This window comes from Myotis yumanensis, unplaced genomic scaffold, assembly GCF_028538775.1.
Source record: "Myotis yumanensis isolate MYYU_CA2020_CCGP unplaced genomic scaffold, mMyoYum1.0.hap1 SCAF_2, whole genome shotgun sequence".
NCBI lineage: Eukaryota > Metazoa > Chordata > Mammalia > Chiroptera > Vespertilionidae > Myotis > Myotis yumanensis.
The window spans coordinates 58,381,944-58,401,956 of NW_027223753.1; the positions used below are offsets into that span (position 1 = coordinate 58,381,944).

Here is a 20,013-nt window from a genome sequence, read left to right on the forward strand (position 1 = left end):
GTTGAGCACTGCCGATGAAGGACTATGAACTTGTCTACAGATGGTTGCTTAGTATGTAAATTATTCTGACTCAGTCAGGATCATGGCAGACATTGGTAGCTATAATTATAGATCAGAATAAAATCTTGCTCTACAAATTTGTTCAACCAGACAACTAGAGCATATACACAATTTTATTTAAATACTTTAGTTATTTACTGTCAGAATTTGGGACACATGTGTGCTTTAACTTGTAAACACTCATAGAAGTTATATGTCACCATGATACTAGCACAAAACAAACAAGGGAATTTTTTTAAAATACAGAAAAGAAACACCACAAACCCATAAAGCCAAACATTCATCTTCAAATGCAACAGATTTTCAAATACATGGATCAAATCACAAACTAGTCAGCATGGGCCTAGTGAAGGGTCCAATTAAAAATGAAGTTGATTCTTCTTTACATTTTTATAATGTTAAAATTAACATCTAAGTTACCCTAACCAAGACCTTATGAACCAGTTGAACTCAGAGATCTACTTCAATGTCAGGGTAACAGCTGAAAGTGTATTTAAGACAAGCACATTTATACTTAATGAGATTCATATGAATTTTCAGCTTTTATTTGAAGAGTTTAGGAAAGCACCAACCTTGAATGCACATCTGTTCCTGTTACTATTCCTAGAAAACAATCCCTTCCTCCTATTAACTCTGAGAAAGAATTATCTGGAGGGGAAATATGGTAATTTACAGAGAACTCTTTATTTTTTTCTTTCCAAGGTAAGCTTTAATCCATCCTTACTCAATTAAAGTACATCCTAATAAAAATAAACTAAGCTGGAGCTCTCATTCATTTACAATAAAGAGGAGGAGAGTACGATGAGATCTGTTATTATAATTTCAAAGCCACTAGTATTCCCTTTGACAGCAATACTTTGTAAAAGATTAGCCAATCTTGCTGCCCAGTGTGGAGAAATGCGGGCTTCTCTCTTTCCATAATGCCAGTCTATCAATAGAGAGAGGATTGCACTCTACGTCTTTCCTCACATTAGAAGCTCTGCAGCATAATGTAGGAACACAGGCTGGAAGTCAGATCGTTGGTTTCTGCAAGAATAAGTGATTGTCAGCAAAGTACTTCACCTCCCTGATTCTCAGTTACCTCATCTTTACAGTGAGAGGCTTAGCCCAGAAACAACTAATGTGTCTTGTTCAGTTCTACCAATTAGTTGTTCTATAAAACAAGAACTGACTCCTTTCTCCAGAGTATTCTATCCCTTCAAACAAACCTTAATTATATGGATGTTTCGTGCAAACTATTGTGCCTGACTTTTCCATTACATCTTTTTTTAAACCTGTTCACAATTTAATTCTTTATTTTTTAATATTTATTGTTGAAACTATTACATAGGTCCTCCTTTTTCTCCCATTAACCTTTTCTGCCCCTCTCCCCCCCACCTCAGGGCCTCACCACTCCGTTGTCTGTTCTGAGGCACCTGGGAAACCTCTGTAACTCAGTAAAGGCTGGAAAATGTTTAGCTTTAGAGTCACTCTCTCATGTTTAGAAGGCAGCATTTTTCTGTAGGCTTTGAAATTGAAGTTGGTTTACTGTTGGGTTTGTCAAATTATAATGTGAACGTTTATGGTGAAGGTTATTACTAACGTGCAAATACATTTTTTCAAATAATCTGACAGGGAACTCTGTTCTGGGATTTGGTGCGGAAGGATTTGGATGAAGAGAGCAGGAGATGTTGCCCTCAAAAGTAAGATTCAAAGGGACACTGCTTCCAGGATAAGCAGATTATCAGTGACAGCCAGGAACGGAACGTAAGAATAGGAACACCATGTTTCAAGGTGTTGGAGGTACACACAAAATGGTGATACAGTGGGGCCTTGACTTACGAGTGTCCCGACTAATGAGTGTTTTGAGATACCAGCTGTCTCTTGGCCGATTTTTTGCATTGAGTTGATAGAGTAATTTGAGTTAACGAGCTCCTTAACGAGCTCGGTCTCCGAACGAATTAAACTCACTGTATTCAAATGGGATATATATTATCAACCTACTCTGAGGAAAACACTTTTACCTTTGGAATCATGAGCTTGTAGCAGGGTTTAATGGTACTACATTCTTTAGTTTGCTCATTAAAGGAGTAGAAAACTGAAAAGTAACCCGTGTAAATGATGTAGTAGTCTGGATTTCTTTTCTACCTTCCTTCCTTCCTTCCTTCCTTCCTTCCTTCCTTCCTTCCTTCCTTCCTTCCTTCCTTCCTTCTTTCCTCCCTCCCTCCCTCCCTCTCTTTCTCTCTCTCTCTCTCTCTCTCTCTCTCTCTCTCTCTCTCTCTCTCTCCTTCTTTCAATAAAGCCAAAGGAAAAAGCAGTTTGATTGTGTCACTTGGGTTTGGTATAAGGAGGAAAATAGAGATTAGTGGAGACAATGGCAAATTACTCACCCAAAAGGGAGTTATTCAGGTCCTCGGTTTCAGTTAATGATCCCCATAGAACTGCTGGCTCAGTTTTGCCATGTCTCTGAGTTTTTTACAGAAGTCTTAAATACAAATTTTTATACACAAACCTCATCTAAAAAACAAAGAAGAAATTAATAGGTTTTAAAAAGAAATTTAAAATACTGTGCAGGTAAAACAAAACTCATTTTTAGGCTGGAGTTGGCCCCAAGTTCATCATTTTTCAATTTTTGATCTAGAACTCCATCAAACTTAGTATCAATCCCTAAGTAGCCTACACTTCTCAATAAAAAACAAATAAAAAATATCTAATGTACCAGTACAACTCAAAAATTTGCCTGAAGTCACATTGTAGGTTATTTTAACCTGATTCCCTGCATATTAGGCTACTATTCAATTGTGACAGGTTTTTACTAGTTAATGTTTCTTTCAAGTAAAAACCTGTGACAGGTTTCTTTCAAGTATGTGAAATTATCCTATAGAATGAAAGTTCATTTATTAATATAAATAAAATAGAAAACAGTATTGAAGACAATGGCATACTCTCAAAAATTTAAATATGGGTGTTTGAATATTTTGAAAAAGTCTCATGGTATGTGCCTTGCCCATGTGTTGTATAACTACTAAATCCTTAAATATGTTTGGAGGTGAATAAGTGGTATCTTTCTAAGCTAGATAATAATGAAGTTTTAATTTTTGCTCATTTTTTTCCTCATTAGCCATAACTGGGAGGTATCCAGTGTGCTTGTTCCTTTGCAGATTGCAATAAAACAGCTAACTTTGAATCCAATTATGCATCTCTCTGTAGCTCTTTGAAATAAAACCATGAGAGGAAAAAATAGACTTTAATTAACTCATAAACCATTAATGCCGTCAACAGCATGAAAAAATTTGTTACTCTTAAAACACCCCTAAACCAAGTTATTTGATTGATTAAGGAATATTACCCTTTAGTATTTATATTCTTTCATCTCTTTCATAGAATGAATGTATAGTTAAACTAATATTATAGGGCAATGATGCCCAAATGTTTTTGGTCTAGTTCTCTATAACTAAAAAAATATGCATACTTTAACAAAGGTATATGTGATCATATATCTCTATGTATATTTATTCAACAATTACTTATATAGCACCCAGCTAAGGTAGATATACTCTCTTCTGACATGTTCTTTTAGTCGTTGGTGGTTGATATAAGCATTAAACAATAATTATTAAAGGAGTTGTTTAATTGGAGAAAGTGCTATTTGGGAAAGATAAAGAGACTGTAATACAGAGATTAACCATATCCTGGTGGAGATGGGGCTGGGAGTTGGGGTAATGGGAGGCTTCTCTGAGGAAGGGGCATTTATGTTAAACCTGGAAGAGAGGAATGCTAACCAGACTAGGCATTGGTGACAGCGCATCCCTAACAACCAGGAACAGAGGTTGCACTGGCTGAGCACTTGTTCCCTAATGTGACCCTATTCAGTATATACTCAGGCCTATCAGCAGGATCCCAATCCATTGTTATTCTGCGAAATGAAAGGCAAGGCCTTGAGTTACATAGATTGAGTTCAATTTTCTCAATGTGGGAACATTCAGATTGTGTAAACTCTCTGTGTCCTAGTTTTCTTTTTGTAAAAAGAAAAGATAAAACCTAGTTTCTTCTCCAAACTTTTTTTTTAGATTAAATTAAGTAAAATATATCAGGTGGCTCAAATATTATACACAGCAGTGTTAGTATCTGCTATTTTCTTTCTCTGTAAAGATGGAAAACTGAAAATTAAGAGACATGTTGAAATATAGCTGCCAGACAGAGTTCATAAAGCAGAGCTAGAAACTTTTTAGTAGAAAGGGATTTTAATCAAATATAAAGTGTGGAGTTAGATCTTTATTTAGACAAACAGACAAGTAGACAAGCAAAGTGAAAAAGAAACTTGAACTGGTTATTTGAAATTATAGAATTAATGTTAACTTTTATTGTGGTAACTGTATTATAATTTTTTTCTTTGTTCTTATTTAGAGTTGCATGCAGTCATATTTACGGATGACTTGATGTCTTGGTTGTTGGGAGAAGAATAAAAGGTATATATGGAACAAGATTTATCATAACTTCATAACTGTTGAAGCTGGGTGATGGGTATGCAGGATTATTCTTTGCTTTTATTTGGTTGGAAATGTTTCTAATTAAAAGGTTTTAAAACAAAATTTTAAAATAATTCAAAACAAAACAAAATTTCTAGAAAACTAGCTTAGTAAGGAGTCACTGATTAATCCATCCAATGTACTTTCTAATAAACTGGCTGATAAAATACTTTGTTTTGTTCATGATGATTAATACATTTCTATTTGATAATTACAATTTTTAATGATTTAGAGCACTTAAGAGGAGTGCAGACTACATAATAAATGTATGCAAATCAATATATAACTGTTAAACAATCACTAGTCTTACTATTATAAATTCCTCTTCCTGGGTGGAGGAACTAATACTTTGATTTCTTTGATAGTCAGTTATTTGTTGCTCATCTGCCTCTCTTGAGCACTTAGAGTTTATTCAAAAGATTCCCTAAGGGCTTCCTGTAGGAAAGTCATGTCTGGAGTACAATGTAGAGTTAATTAGGTGAGCCAAACAGAACACAGAAATTAGTATAAAGTGTAGTTAACCATGTCTACCATATGGCTAATTGTGTTTTCTTACCACATATGAAAAAATAATTATATAGTAAATTCATGTTTTCATTTTACTATAATTTACAAAAGAGTCACTACGCAAATGTTGTTAGCCTCTGTGATGTTTTATTTTATGTGTCAGCTTGACTGGGCCACAGTGCCCAAATATGTGGTCAAACATTATGGATGTTTCTGTGAGGCATTCTGATTGGAATAAGGAAATAGGAGTAAAAAAAAAAAAAAAAAAAGAGGTATTGCTCTAGCCAGTTGCTCATGGTTAGAGCATCAGTTTGGAGATTGAAGGATCAAGGGTTCCATTCTGGTCAAGGGCACATACCTGGGTTGCAAGCTCAATACCCAGTCATAGTGGGGGATATGTAAAGGCAACCAATCAATGTGTCTCTCTCACATTGATGTTTCTCTCTCTGTGTCTCTCCTCCTCCCTTCCACTCTCTCCAAAAATCAATGGAAATAAATATCCTCTGGTGAGAATTAACAACCACAACAAAAAAGGTATTACTGAGTGATGTTATATATTCTAAAAAAAATCTAAACAGGAATTTATGGGGATAGTCCTAGTCACTCCTAGGAACAGGGTATGAGAAAGATGTAATATCTACTCTGGGAAATGATACTACAAGGATCCTTTTAGATATGTCATCAGGATGAGTTTTGGCAAGTGGAGACAAAAGTTTCAGTTGAAAAAATGGTCAGAACAATATCATTGAAATAATTTAAAAAATACTTGTAGTTGATTTTAGACACTTAATGTTCCAATTGGCTAGTGCATAAAATATATAAAAGAGAGAAGTGAGAAATAATATTGAATCAGCTGGTTCCTAAGGAGAAAGTTAACTAAGGGGATTCAATTTTATTCTGTAAATGAGAGGCAGTAAGTTGACTGGATGGGCAGTGGTATTTGACATTATTTGAGAAGAAAATTACATGATCAATGCTCTTCAGAATTTGGATAGAATTTCTAGAAGAGTACAGGTAAATAGAGAGATGGGGTGAAGAAAATAGCTCAGTAGCCATATCAGTCTAGAAGTGTCTAATAATTGAAGGGTTGTTTTCACATAGTCGCAATTGGTTAAAGTCAGGGTTTTGTCAGAAAAACAGAAACATTCCTAGGTTTTTCTAAGGGGAATAGAAGCTAAAAAAACTGTTGGTATGGTTGGAAAAACAGGCTTTGGAAAACATTTCTAAAGTTCAGAATTTTAGACAATATGATAATCACAAAGAACTCTCACCAATAATCTCAGCAACCTGCAGAAACTGAAGAAGAGAATTCACTAAAATGGAAGATAAATTTTCTTGTACAACTGCAGGAAGTCATCTGCCACCGCCTTTCTGTTAGCCAGCTATTGACAGAACAAAAATGGCTTTTCATGCTCTTCTTCTTTCCAAATATCACTCAGAGTCTGTCATTGTTAACCCTGAAATAGAACCTTGATGGCAGGGAAGCCTGAGAAACATTGGTTTCCAGCCTATGAGATGCTTGGGGCTGGGAGGGGAGGTTGGACATTGGAGGTGGGGCGGGGGGGGGGGGGGGGAGGAGGGGGACTATTGTTGAGAGACCAACAGAAATATCAGCATAGTGTTTCAAATTTGTTACATAGCTCTCGATATTTAGCTCAGTTACAAAAAGTATTAAATAATGCAGAATGCTTAGAATGTTTACTGATTAGTCATTTTGGCACAGGAAAAAACTAAGCAAAAGTTTAAAAAATAATTCATATCTGAAGGTACCTTTTTTTTTCTTAAAAATCCTAGATATACCTATGAAGATCATTAAGAATGGGAAGCAATGTTTTGGTGAGTCAGGTTTTGTTCCATTTCTGAGCACTCATCAGAGTTTAGACACCATATTCCAGGCTATTAAAAAAAACTATTCTGGATTTAGCTAACTGTAAGTGATATTTCAATTCCATCAGGGTGGACCCTCTTCCAACAGGTTTAGTAAAATATGTAGGAAACTAAGACTATACAAATATACTAGCAAATCTTATTCATTAACATACCAAAATCTGATGGCTCAGTCCATACCTAACTGATATGCAAATGCAAAAACTCCCTAGACAGCAATCTAAGTTCTCAAAAAGAAAATTGTTAAATATTTGTTTTTCATTGCCAAGATCACATTTGTCTTTAAAGCCACCTGCTGTCCATTTTCATTTAGTGTGACCGGTTCCTGGGAGTCTCCTTTAAAATTATTGACTAAGAATTATAAATACAAGAGACTTTGGGGAAAAAAAAGAGTCAGGGTTTTTGAACAACCATGCTTTATAATAAACACTAAATTAAATATATATATTTCAATTAAATTTTTGGTTGGCATACAGTATTAACTCATTTACTATGTTAAACAATGTATAATAACTTCCATTTTTTACTACTACTTGTTATAGCCTTTTTAAACATTATAAACAAAACTCATTAACAGTTACAGTTGAAAAATAACTTGAATATTAACTAGACAACTATAAATGTTAGAATCAGAAAATATCTTTTTTGTTTTAGAATATTTTCTAAATGTCTGTTTAAATTTGGTTGTTACATAGCTGGATTATATAATCAAGTGACTATTCTATAGCTAAATCTCAACCCTTTGAACTCATCTCTTAATGTCTATTGGATTTTATGTAGAGATAATTGGATGTAAAATAATTGAGAGGGAAAAAAAGTAAAATAAATCATAAGTAAATAGTAAGAAGCCTGCGTACTGAAGACTGTAGTCTATACCATCATTGACTTCTTTCTCTCTCCTCTCTCTATTTTCAATAATTCCTGCAACCTCAAGTAAGTGCAAAATGATAATATTCATTTCATTATCTATCTGAGTACATGACCCCAATTTATAACAGCATCCAAATTTGCCATCCATATGACTTTTTATAGAGATGCAAGCCAAACATTCCTCTTCATAGGTTAATGTGAGCAGTCCATTTATACAAAGGGAGCTTTACAAGTCCTCAAAGAAACCCATTAAATAAGTTCAAGGATATTGCTTTGCAGCTTCCTTCAAACACTGAATTTCAATTGGCACTATTACCCCGACAATAGTTTTAAAAATGTCTTATGCAGCCCCAGAGACCTTCCAACATACTTCATAAATGAGTGAAATAATAGTTAGAATGTTTTAACTAAATAAATACCTGAGAGGTGCTTTACCCATTGGCAAGAATCCACAACCCCAGTAGCCCAGTGCAGAATAAAGCCAATTCTCTCATCAATCCCCAACACTCCTTTGGTTTTCTCAGATTTTTCATTAAAATGAGCACTCTTAAATTTTAAACCCTGAAGCTCTCTCCTCTAAGGCTTGCAGAAATGATTTTTTATTTATAGGAGATCAAAGAAGGTTATATAACCCCAGTCATGCTGTCACAGGGCTTTTGAAGTTTAGTTATATTTTTTTATGCTCCTGTTTCTGTTCTTAAAAATACTAAGTTCCCAATAACATTTTGAAAATATAGCAGAGTATATTTCTTAGGACTAAATGAATTGTTTTTCTTTTACAAAGTATAATGCTCTCATTATAGCAGCTCTCTTCCATAAATAGTCACTGAAATTATATATTTTAAGAGCACACTTAAAGTGAGTGACAATGAGAAAAAACAGAGATTCTTCTAAAGTTCTCAATGTTTCAATATTTCATATTTTAAAGTTTGTTCAGTGATACCTGGGAACAGTCTTTCCTTATATTAGTGTGTGCATTTGTTTGTGTATGTGTGTGTGTTCATGTGTGTGTGTGAAATAAAAGAATAAAAATATATCAAATATTATCTTCAAGAGGAATTGTTCTAGTATTCATCAACACAATAGGGAACATAAGAGAAATAAATAAATTATTTCATTTAATTCTTGGGCAGAAACCCGTGTGCCTGGCATCTCTAGTTGGTTAAAACATATTCACATGTTGAATTGTCAAGAGCAGTGCACAGTCAGTACTGACCTTGGCTGTGAGGTAAGCATCTTAGTTATAGTCCTGGGGGATTCTATTGTACTTTCTAGAAGAATAATACCTTGGTATTACTTTGACTATCTCTTATATATAAATGACAGATGTCTTGCCAAGTGGTTATCAGTTCCTGTAAGATGCACTAGAGGCAGAGGTGAAAGTTAATATCTGTTGAAAATCAATGCAGTTAAAAACTTTTCAGAACACAGAGAAAAAACAGGCTTACTGCTAGCCTAGGTTCACCTATAAACAGTGGTTAGGAGCCAGAGGCAAAAGTTCCCAGCCTTCTCCTCAAGAATATTTTCAAAGACTTCACGTTTCATTTTCTTGAAGGTGAAAAGAAGCTCCGAAAATTCAGTTATTCTTTTTAAATATAAATTCTAATTGCTATCTTCTTTCATCCAAAGAATTCAAAGAAAGAGAAAGCAATATAAAAACCACTTACCTTCATTTGAGCCCAGTGTCAGGGAATGTTTCATAAGATTTGTGAGTAGATGGTATAGCAGCAAATTGAAATGAAGGTGAAACTATCATTTCTGAGTAAGGTATTAGAAACAAATTTTTAAACAGCCCCATAAATCCAGCTTTTAAAAATTTCTTAGAAAAGTATCCCAGTATATTAAAAAAAGAGTGGTAATAATGTCTTTGTAGCTGACATAGAACTATGGACAGATCATAAAGACACATTTCCTTTCAACATAATTCTTATCACATTGGATATCTCAACATTCAACAATATACTTTAGATAAATATATCACAGACTCATATTCTCCATTCTATTTTTGTCTTATCCTAGATACAACTCTATATGTCAACAATGCTGGTAATTTCATGTTTGATGTTTGAAACACAGAGTTCTCTATCTCTAAACAACTTTCTTTGTGATATGAAACTCATCCTGTGTGAGTTGATACCTTGGATTGATATCTTGGGTCATTGACCATAAACCCCAATGCCTATAGGAGTCAGAAAGGGAATTATGATCACTGAGCATACAGGTTCTGTACTAGTTATCAATGTATTGTCTCAGCTCCAAATCTACCCTTCTTTCAGCTGCCTTAGCTTACTGGAGTGGTTCTCATTCACATCTCCTTGTTGCTCTGCCATCTGTGCCAGGCAGCAGTGTGCAGGACACTCAATGGAAGGTATCCTCCAGCACAGCTTTATCGTGGCACCCCAGAGGGTGGCTTCCTCATGAGTCTTGCTGGAAACCCAGCAGATGATTTTGTTTCCAGCCCTGTTTTTAGTGCTTCCTTGAACTTCTCTCCCATACAATATGTCATGGCCACACCTTCCTCAATAAGAAATCTAGGGGAAGAGTGAAGGTGCTCTCTTTCAAACTGGTTTCATCCCTGGCATTCTGTCTCAGCCATAGCATGGTGGCTGCTTCATAGATATTACTTGTGTATCCTGTGGGACTCTCTTTACCCCTTAGTAGTTCATCCCTTGTTACTAATAATTTTTATATGTAAAATTTCCTGTGCAAATAACTAGCGTGGTTTCTCTCTCCTGAATTAACCCTGAATGAAACAAACCTGTAGCCTCCATGTGACTCTTACTTGCTAGAATATATGTCATTAGATATTCAGAATTTCACAGAAGCTGGGATGTTGTCTGCAAAATATTTTAATCATGTATATTAGTAACTCAGTTAAAAATCACCATGTGGACAAACTATTCTGTAGATTTGATATTTCCTAATCCAACTACAGATAAATGGGGAAGCAAATAGGTAGATGTAGAGTCATGGGGTAAGAAAAGCTTTGGTAATGGTTTCAGGGAATCAACATAACACCCCATAAGAATAGCCCATTAAAGAAAGTCTGGGAAGATTGGACTTTTAAGATGGTTTTGAGAGCAAGTTAGAGAGAAAGAATATTTCCTACACACACACACATGCGCGTACACACACACACGCACACAATTATTACCATTTAAAATATCACGAAGGAGTTTCACAAAATGCGTACATGCACACACATACACACACTAGTAAAACATATAAAGAATTGAAGTTGCCGAAACCGGTTTTGCTCAGTGGATAGAGCGTCGGCCTGCGGACTGAAAGGTCCCGGGTTCGATTCCGGTCAAGGGCACGTACATTGGTTGTGGGCACATCCCCGGTGGGAGATGTGCAGGAGGCAGCTGGTCGATGTTTCTCTCTCATCGATGTTTCTAACTCTCTATTCCTCTCCCTTCCTCTCTGTAAAAAATCAATAAAATATATTAAAAAAAAAAAAAAGAATTGAAGTTAAGTTGCTTGGGGCCTGAATTACCCTTGGAAATGGAAATTATGGAAATTTTTCATTTCACTTTAAATATGACAAAAATCTTATGGCTACTTACTTTTTAAAGGGCAAATTGGCACTTTTTTGCAGCTAACAGTCTCAAAGATTGGGAAAGTCTGTAAGGGGGGAAAAGTACAAGCAATTTAAAAAGTATATGCATTATTTTTGAACTATTTCAAATAAATGTGATATGATTTGCCACTTTACAGTGATCTAATTGTGTATTCAGGAATGCAAGCCAATTTCAAGGGATTGTTCTATCTTTAGAACTCCCCTCTTTCACATGAAAAACAGAACAAAAGGAGCAGCCAGGTGAATAGTGTCTGCTAATCTAGATACTGGCTACTCAACCTTGGCATAAGGGTTAACTAAGGAAGACAATGTTTGAACACTTTAGCATACAGAAGCAAAGGGTCAGGGCATCTTTATTTTTCATCGATAAGCAGCTGGGCAGAAAATTAGCCAATTGAACTCCATCTGTCTCTATCTTTTCTCATTAGGTTTTTGAGGAAACATAACATTTTTGCAACATATATATACTCCTTTGGCCTTTTAAAAGTGCATCAATTATCATAATGCAGAGGTAGGATGAAAAATATTGTATGTCATGTCCAGAGGTTTGGGTATTTTCTTCTAACGCTTGATTTATATTGATCTCTCTCAAACATAACCTAGATAAGCTTCTAAGAAAAATGCTATTTTTATGATAGAATATGAACAGCATCAATAGTCATTTGTAAAACAGTTTTAAAAAGGTTAAGCACGTGTCTAGGCCTTATAGAAAAGACAACATGAAGCATATAACCTTTTAAAAGACAAGGTTCCTGCATTTAAAGAGTCTCTGCTGACTGGGATTGCCTAATACATATCTGACAAATTTTAATTCTTATAAGATTGTGGTAGGTATTATAATAGAAGAATAATCAAACCGTTAAGCACCTGGGTGGCAAAGATGATTAATTCTTCCCAAGGATGCACAGGAAATGAATTATGATGTGAAAAGTGATTAGGTCTCCCCCCCAATATGTAGATGGTAGCAACAATTACCCAGTCAAAGAAAACTGTCTGAGAAAAATGTACAATATTTGGAGATAAGCCAATGATGTAGTTGGGTTAGAACATGAGGTATTGGGAGGGGAGGGGAGGAGAGATGCTACAAAAAAGTGAAGGGATTGATTCTTTGCTAAGGAATTCAAATTTCATTGTCTGTAAAGTGTTACTGCCAAAATGTTTCCAGTATGGTAACATATTCATGTCTGTGTTTTAAAAGAATTATACCAGTCATATAAGGAGGGTATTTTGGAAAATGCACTGGTTCCTGGGAGCTTAATGGTAGGCCTTTGGCGTAACTTAGGGCCTGAACCACAACATGAATGGTGAGGAGGAAGTATAAGAGACAATTTCCAAAGACATTTCAAAGATACATTTGAGAGGACTTGGCTGATTAGATTTAAAGGGTCAGGAGAGGTCAGAGTCAAAGATGATAAAGGTGCTTGCCTGTGTGACTGGGAGGAGAGTGGCCCCATTACGGGAGCAAGGGAACACAGAGGAGCAGCAGCTTTAGGGCGGGGGTGGAGAGATAATGACTCCAATTTGGAGCTTCTTGGGTTTTGAGTGTCTGTGGGCCAGGCAGGCTTCATCTTTTCTAAAAATAAAAGGGCTTTAGGGGCAATCATCAAAAATAATTGTAATATTAAAATATAATTTATAAATGTCACGCTAATGTAAAAATATTTAGCGATGCACATCATTAGCTCACAAACCATGCTATTTCCAAGAGGCCTATGTATGCACATTAGGTCTAAGGTGTAAAAGTCTCTCCATTAGAGAATGAGGCCCAGACAGTTACATTTGATTTGACCTACCTCCTTGTACATTTTGGAGACACAAATTAAAGAAAGAAAATATTTTTTTTTCTTATTTTACTAACAAATATTTGGGATCTCTCTTATCTGTAGATAATTGGATTTTTGAAAAGTAGGAGTTAGACATTAAGTCATTGTGCAGAGAATCAAGTGGTTTGGCTTTAACTAATGGAAATAGAATAAACTATATATTATTTTTAGTAAAGAATATCTCTCCTGAAATGCCTGAAATCAAGCAAGTGTTCTTAGGCATTCAGTTAAATTACTGTATTAAACCTTCTCCAATTTAGACTATTAAATATTTGGATTAGATTGCGGGACAAAACATACAACAGGACTGGTACTAAGTTTCAAATCTATTTTATATAATACTATTGAATTCTATTAAATCAAAGATACTTTAGCAATTAGAATCACAGATAAGATGTTACTAGGAAGTCTGTAAGGCATACTGTCAGACTCTTACATGTTTGGGAGTTAGGTATTAGCTGTTAGTATTTTAAAGTCTGTTTTCTCACATGTTCTTAACTTCACCAAGTACAAAAATCTCTAGAATATTCTGCTAATTTTATAGAAATAGTAATCAGCAAATCATCCCAACTGACTAGTACTTTTCTCTCGTTATTAAAATTTTTTGACTCAAATAAAATGCTTGGGGAGCAGCACACATCAGCATGGCTGTTAAGTGCGCTTTCTTTTGACATTTTTAATGCCCTAGTTTTACCAATGCTGACTTTTAGGGCTTACCCCTTAGCTTTAGCACAATAAGCTTATCCCAGGTAATTATTTTGCTCATCCCAGCACATAAGATTTATAAGAATCTAAAACTTGAACCTAAATTAGCTATGCGTAGCAATTTTCCCTTCCTTACAAATCCAGGAATTCCTAATATGCCATCACAATTTTTATACATATTTGGGTGGCAAATAGCAATGCACATTTCATATGTATCATCACAGCTTAGACAGATTTTCACATATTTTTGTCATTTGATATGTTCTATGGCCCCAAATGGTTACCTGAGAGGTATTATTTGACCACATCTACAGAAGAGAAAATGGTATCATGATTTACTTAAAGTGATGTTGCTAGCAAATGACAGAAATAACGTTAGGATTCAGAACCTCAAATTATGTTTCTTTATCTAAAATATACTTCTCAGACTTGCAGACTTTGTAGAATCCCCGAGTGAGGGAATAGCCTAGGAATGGTGGTAGTAGAGAAAGCTTTCTCACTGAAGGTTTGCTGTTTGTCCTTGATACTGTACTTTGAACACCTCTCTGTCCAGTAAACTTAAGTCAAGAATTCCCAGTAAAATAGTTAAAAAATGCTGAGCTCTTGGGACACACCAAAATAATATCATTTATAATATTCTTCTTGTATAAATAAGTGCAGCTTCTCTGTGTAGATTGTATAGTTTACAGTCAGTGTTTAAACTCATTTCAGAAGAGTCTTGAACTCTTTAAGAAGCCATTTCTGTCAGCAAAGAAATTTTGCCTCAGTGTCAAAGGGAAGGGGAATAACTGCTCCAGATGCATGAGATAGAGCACCTACAGGAACACCATAGGGTGCAGAGCAGGAACTTAAAGCTGCAAAGAAACAGGTGCATGTGGCTAGCTAAGCCAGCTCCATTTGTATGCACTAGGCTGGGAATTTACGTGGGCAGAAAACTACCATCTCTCTCGTTTTTTTAATTGTTGACAACATGAAAGATGCCTCACATGTCTCTCCCCAGTTGGCCCAGCCTCCTCGCCGCCCCCCGCACCCGCTCCTTCACAACCATCTCTTTATTTACTTTTTTTGTCCTGTTTTCCTATGTGCCCTCACTTCCAATGAGAAACTACTAGGGAAAAGAAAGAGGAAACATGCTTCCCCATCAACCGTGTTTAGTGTAAACAGACAAACCGTACTGGATAAATATTGCAGCTTAATTAAAAGGCTTTTATGACAAACTCTAAAATTCCCCATGGAAGGTGGTGACATTGCTCTCGGCAAAACTAACTTCCTTAGAAAGCTTTTAACCGGAGGAGATATGCTTCTATAAACTGAAGAATGGTGCTCTCTGCTCTTCCTTTGGTGACAGATTGGGGTCTCTCCGAGGTAAAAATGTACATGACATCCAGGGTACTACCTCTGGTAATTATCACCAAATCTCAGAGGCCCTTCTATATCCATGTTTATGTTTTCTTTTAGTTTGTTAGAAAAACATATGGGAAGCCACATAGCCTATATTTCTGGTCTGAATTCAAATATTAACTTCATTCCTTTCTAGTTGTAAAATTTAGGCTACTCATTTAACCCTCCTCAACTTTGGTTTATTTACCTCTAAAATATCACTATAAGTGCACACACCTCATAGGGCTGTGGCGAGTATTCCATGAGATAATGAATGGAAAGCATTTACCATGGTTAGATAGTTTTGTTATTGTTAATATCATGCATTTTATTAATTTCATTTTTATTCTGTGACATTTTGGTACTAGCATAGACAATTTTTAAAAATATGTAAATTCTAATCTCTGATCTCCATGGTCATGTACCTAAAATAACACAGAATGTGTGTTCTCTTGTGGCATTTCAGTTTTGTATACCAAAGTTTGCAATGCAATGCAATGACTTCATGACCAAGTGGTCTATTGTACTTTTATAATCCATAAACCAAATTAAAACTTATTGTGGGTCAATGAATGAATTCACTTATGCTTATTAATGTGTTTTGTTCACTGCTGTTTGCCTAGAGCTTAAGACACTATAAATATTTATTAATGATTGAATGAAATTCTAAGTGCCTTTATCTTGTACATGTATCTTATAAAACCTGTTTTACACATATAGAAATGGGTTTAATGATACTTCTAGATTCTAAATCTATGGATTTTCTGGCATAGACTTACTTGTTTGTAATACTAGGCTAGTTTAGTATTTTTAACTTCCTAATCATATGTCCAAACTAAGAGGGGGTCCCAACGTCATAGATTCCTATATGTTATATAGCAATGGTTAAATATTCATATATTGTTGATGAAATAACTGAATTTAAATATTTGAGTAGAGTAAACCAAGGTTTTTAGCACCAGAGTTTGGATCTTTTCACCATATCATATTACTATCTGAGTAATATGTGGTCTGTGGTTTGATGAGTATAAGTAAAAAGTAGACTTAGGTTTTTAGACATGTCCAGACCCAGCCTTGTTAACTGTCATACATTTGTTAATTATTTTAGCACTTCACATCTTCAAAGACTCATGCTTTTTCCATCGCTTGACCCTGCCACCCTAAGGGAGTCACCTCCCCTCATACAGTCACAGGATGGCTGTAGCAAAACCATCACTTGAGTGTCACGAGAATGTTCCCTGAAAAGAAGACTGTGCCATGCTCTATGTCTCTTTTAAAGAATAAAGAAATGTTGTCCTAAAGACCCCCAGCAGACTTCTTTTAATAGATTATTGCCAGAATTATGTCACACAAATCAATCAATGGCAAGGAGAATGGGATTATCACGCTTGACTAACATCATCAGTATTTACTTCCAAGGAACACTAACTGAGATAATATAAGCAGCTTGCTCAGTACTGTCCTTTAGCAAAGAATGTCAGCATGCAGCAAATGTGCAGGATTACCACTATTAGTCAAGAAACAGGATTAGCAGCATATGCTGTGGAATTATGAAGGTATCCACCAGAAGAAACAAAACTGGTCTTGATAAAACATGGTTTCCTCTGTGAATCGTGACTGGAATAGAAACGAGGAGATCATTTATTTTTAACTTCATTTAATTGTACTATTGTAATTGTTTTTGTATTTCTAGTTGTTAATTTTATCATATTGAAGCCATTCAATATGATAAAATTCTGTTATATTTAAGTATTACTGTAAATACCAGAGCCATTAATTTTAAACTTGGATATATTGTTTTATTACTGAGTCCTCTTTGTGTGCCATATTTAAAGATATTTTTATCATTTATTTAATTAAAGTATTTATTAAGGATCTCTGATGAACTAAGTAAAAATAGAGACTCATAACTTCTCAAATGGGCTGCCTGTACTGTGGTGACCATAAGGTGTGGTTCTCTCATAAACATCTACAAATTTTGGTTGGGGAAAATGGCAATTTATTATAACATTGTTTTATTATGCCATTGTAACACGACTTTTTGAAAAATTGACTACAGATTTTACGAAATAAACTATAAACATCAGTAATTTGGAAGATTCAAATTTACCTACTTGTCAACTTGGTCTTCTTTTTGTGGCAAAAATGAATTATGTGATTTGATAAAATAATAAAAGAATTAACCTTCACAATTATATTCCCGATGAAAGAAATTTTCTAAAGAATTCAAGGTATTGTATCTATGGATATATAACTTTACACATAAATAAACTCTTTGAAATTCACCTGTTAATGTAGCACAATGATAAACAGCACCAGCTTCGAAGTCAGATAGTCTATGTTCTGATTCTTATACTCTTGGCTTTTCTACTTAGACTTTGCATGGTTTTGAATATGGGGCTAAATTGGCTAAATCTCACTTTCCTCATCTGTAGAAAGGAATCCTAATACTCCCTCCCAAAGTAGGGTTGTTGTGAGAATTAGATGGGATAATGCAGTAAATAGTTTAGTACTGAGCTTGACACATAGTGAGAAGTCACTAAATATAAACTGTTACTATGAGTGTAGGCATTTCCTAGGGAGTAAATGATCGCTAGTGTGGTTGTTTTCATCTGTATTTCAGATTGTATATTCTCATAGAAACAAAGCCCCATCGGTAGCTAGTTGTTTGGGGTTTTCCTTAAACATCAACTGTTCTAAAAATGAATGTCAAGATCATATTGGTACTATATGCCTTTGTTCTTTTTTTTATACTAAGTATTTTATTTGTATGCTGCTGCCAGTGTATATAGAATAATCATTCTTGTGAAATAGAAATTCATGAAAATTCAGAGAGGTAGATGTTAAGGACTGACAAAAGCAGAAGTATGTAGAATATGGCACATGTTATAGGGTAAGCTTTTTGTACAAGTTTCAGATTTAGCTCTTTGAATATTCGCCGGTTCAAGAAAAGTGGTTTAGAACATCTTCAAAATTCATTTTACTACAAAAAGGAACAAACTTTCTGGGGTCTGAAGGGATTGGTACTTGAAGATACTCCAGTCAACAGGGGGTCATGTTGAACATTCTGCAGACAGAACTGTTTCAAATCTGCCGCTGCCTGGGAAACCTTCACGCGGTTGAGCCTGGCCTCCAGCAGGAGCTGTTGAACCACTTTCTTCATAGCGGTGACTCTGGAGGAACCAGACATGGTGCATGCGAGTGCCGGGCAGATTGGTAGGTAGCGGGTCACGAGTCCGCGGGGGCCAGAAGGCGGGGCCTATGCCTTTGTTCTTGATCCTGAAAATTGCCTCATTTGGGGGAAAGGAGAAGGAAGAGGGATAACAGGAAATGGAGAAGGGTGGGGAAAATAAAAGTTTTCCATTCCTTCCTGGTACACTATTATATAATTCTGGAGAACAGGTTGCAGTAAGTGAAACTTCCTTTGCCATCCTTATACATCCTCTTTCATGAAGGCTCACAAAGAAAGTTTTCACATCTGCAGCATAGAGACTCTCTAAAAGAATTAAGATTTTTTCAAAGCAATTCCATAACAGCAATAGGAACCTTAGGGAGTGATAAAATAGGAAAATAAAAAGGCTTATTTATTTATTTTTTTGCTTGTATTTATCTCTAACTTGAATGTTAGCTTTCATGTGGGATGTTTTTGCTTTGGAGACTTCCTATACCTAAATTTATAAAGTTGTATGCATGGTGTGTATTTGTGTGTGTTCTTATATTTCAAAAGCATTTCAAGTCCCTTGTGAGAAAGGTATCCTGAAGTCATTTTCATCCATATAGCTTATAATAGAGCTATCTTGAATATACTTAAATGGAGAAAATATATTTGCTTAGGTAGATGTTCAATTATTTTTATAAAAATTTCATGTGGAGCCTTTTCTTCTCTTAATCTGCTGGCACACAAAGGAGGAAAAAAAGCATGTGACTTACAAATTGAATGCAGAGAAGAATCCATGCAAAGTAAGAATAGAAATTACAGTCTCGCATAGTAACTTTCTACGTGTGGAATAAATGCTGTCCTGAACGTGAATTTTTCCATATTGAACCTTTTGGCTTTCATTCTATTTATTGGACTGAATATTCATTTGCCAGGGGGTGGGGGAAAGACCCATAAAGAAAACAGGTATTTGCTGGAGTTGTCAGTTCCTTGTTCGTTCGTTACTCAATCTACTTCCTGTTGTTCTTCCTCCCCAGATGGAGACCTTTGCCATAATGCCCCTTAAGGAGACTTCAGGCTCTTCTCAAGGAGGCTCTATAAGAGGATCTAGCCAATTTATAATGGAGATTATGTCTTGCTCTGGCCCTATCTTCCTCTTTTCAACCATCAACCCAATTCCCGTCTGCTGCTGTCTTTCCAGAGATCAAGAGACACCTTTTTCCTTCCCCCATGCATGCCTTCCTTTACTCCATACATTGTCAGGGCTGGAGGTGGGTATAATACTCACCCAGCTGAAATTTACCTAGAAACTGCTAATTTAGGATCAGAAAGAGGACAACACACATTGTGCTAGTGGGCATCTTAGAGTCTTTCTCTTTCCTCTGAAGACCTTCATTCGGCCCTAGCAACTATTCCACAAAGCAGAGTAATGCATGCCCGGAACTACAGTCTGGATTTATAAATCCCAAAATATTATACACAAGGTCATGGAACAAAAATCCTGCATGGACATATAAAAGACTTTGGCTTTAT

At 35.5% G+C, this 20,013-nt stretch overlaps 1 long non-coding RNA gene and 1 pseudogene across 1 annotated transcript; one reads left to right on the forward strand and one right to left on the reverse strand.

The window, feature by feature from the left end:
- The first annotated feature begins 1,671 nt into the window (after positions 1–1,671).
- On the forward strand, positions 1,672–6,914 carry LOC139001857 (uncharacterized). The gene is made up of 3 exons (XR_011470113.1): positions 1,672–1,742; positions 4,447–4,508; positions 6,870–6,914. It is a non-coding gene; the product is annotated as an uncharacterized lncRNA (long non-coding RNA).
- An 11,257-nt stretch (positions 6,915–18,171) lies between these two features.
- Positions 18,172–18,513, reverse strand: LOC139001858 (guanine nucleotide-binding protein G(I)/G(S)/G(O) subunit gamma-5 pseudogene; annotated as a pseudogene).
- Positions 18,514–20,013: the final 1,500 nt, after the last annotated feature.